Below are 2,153 nucleotides of genomic sequence, written 5' to 3' on the forward strand. Positions count from 1 at the left end.
AAAAATAAACTGCGATGACAGCTGGTTGTTAGGTGTCCCTGAAATGGCAGACTGAGCAAGAGTGAAGACTGATGTTCTATTAATTGAGTCCTGGCAAAGGCATCACAAGTTTTTCAATGAAGTTTGAGTTGAACAGACAAGTCACTGAGGTCATGGCCTACGTGTGCATCTGTTCTTCCCAGAGTAGCTCAATTTGCAGCTTGAGATCTGGCAAACTTAGAGACAGGGAGTGATCCAGCCTGGAGTGGACGGGCTTGTTTTAAAGAGCTCAAAAGTGATTTCTTGTTTCCGGTTATACTATGAAATGTGTTATAGTGTGGGTTGGAACCAACCTGCATCATCTCATGAAAGCTCATTGCTTAATTTGCAGGGAATTTGTCAGTTTTTAAAGCACTGCTTATTAAAAAGTATATAAACTTATAATTAAATAATTTAAACAAGGGTAACAAGTATTCCAAATTCAGCACTTCCTAATTATTTTACTATTTTCTTTGCTCTTGAAGTTATTTGCATGTTTTGTATCTATAGAGCAGAAATATTACAGACTGATGTGCTTGTGCACATCTCTTCCAAAGTCGCATTTGGTGAGATCATATTTATAACTTGAAATTGACCATGTTGGTGATATTTACATAAATCATGAACACTATAAATAGAACACACTCACTCCCTTGTTGAAAGTCAATTGTACGTTTTTTAACTAGTGCATCCTGAGAGGCATAAATGTCCTGAGCATAAATCTGGAGTTGTAAAATTCTTATACAATTTTGGAGTCAAATCGTTGGTAGTTGTTGTATAGACAAAGTGATTATGTATCATGTATATAGCTGCTGTGCCAGCCTAATTATGAATAGCACCATTCTAAAAAATGCTCCACGTTCATAATAAATTATGTAAGTGCTCTCCTTATAGGGCAGGTTTGCTGAGTCGCAGCACTATGGATGTATCAGACGGTAATTCTTTGTTGTAAGGGACTATTCTGAATATTGCAGTATGCTTAGCAACACCGCTACATTTTAAATACAACCCTCCTTCCCTCAGTTATGACAACCAAAATCTTTGCAGATGTTATAAATTGACCCATGGCAAACAAAATTGCCCCCATATGAAAACCACTATCACACACACTGTAAAGTTAAAAGCCGTTCTAGAAAAAAGTGTCAAAAAGTCTCTGGTGTTCAAAGGAAAAGAGAGCATCTCTTTCCCTGGACCATTTCCTTTAAAAATATTATCTTAAATTATTTCCCTGCCCCCTTGTGTGAATGTCTTTTAACAAGGTAGGCACTTTCTTGCCCATTTTACTACCCAGGCAGGTTTTTCTTAAGGACCTTGGAGTCTTCTCTATGCGTTGCAAACATCAAGGAACTGATGTTCCATCGTACTGTCTCTGTGGGACTTGACACTAGGTCCCTGACTTCAAATTGTTACTATCTGCTTGTCATAGGGATATGTGGCATTTTATTTTTTGTCAGTTACAGACAATTAGCTCACAGGGATATCACGCCAATAGCAATGAATTTAGTGTGAATGATGAAGAGCAAATGGTTCTGAAAATTACTCCCCCCTATGGATAAGCTATGGTTTATCTTGAATATATGTAGTTAATGGGTTTGCATCTGCCTGGCTATTTTGATCAAAGTATGGTATCACCTTCTGTCTTTACCGTCTCTTTCGAAATTTGTCTGTGATGCTCATCAAATCAAGTTTAATGCTTACTCACTAATAAAACTGCTAGATTCTTTCTACCTTTGTAGAAAGTATTCATTGGGCTGACAGGAATTTTGCTTCCCCCAATCAGAATACGATCAGGAGTGAGGCGGAACAGAGAAAACTCAAGCCAAATATGGCAAATAAATGATTAAAATTGTGTTTCTCATCAGAGATTAAAAACAAGGAGTATTATTTTAAGGAGCATAATTTTAAGCATAATCCTTTTGGCAACTGGGCATCTTCCCAAAAGGAGGCCCTCTGTCTGATTTCCTGCATCACTTTCGTGGGCCAGCTTCATCTCATGTTTGGGGAAAAAGTGCTATCTTTCCAAGGCTTGCATCTGCTCCGAAATAATACATGCTGAACACTCACTGCTTCCTGCTGTGATCTGTCATCCCTCCATTGTTCTCTGTTCCTACAGCTGCTGCTCTGTCTTTACATCT

The sequence above is a fragment of the Talpa europaea genome, assembly GCF_964194135.1.
Source record: "Talpa europaea genome assembly, chromosome: 10".
Classification (NCBI taxonomy): Eukaryota; Metazoa; Chordata; class Mammalia; order Eulipotyphla; family Talpidae; genus Talpa; species Talpa europaea.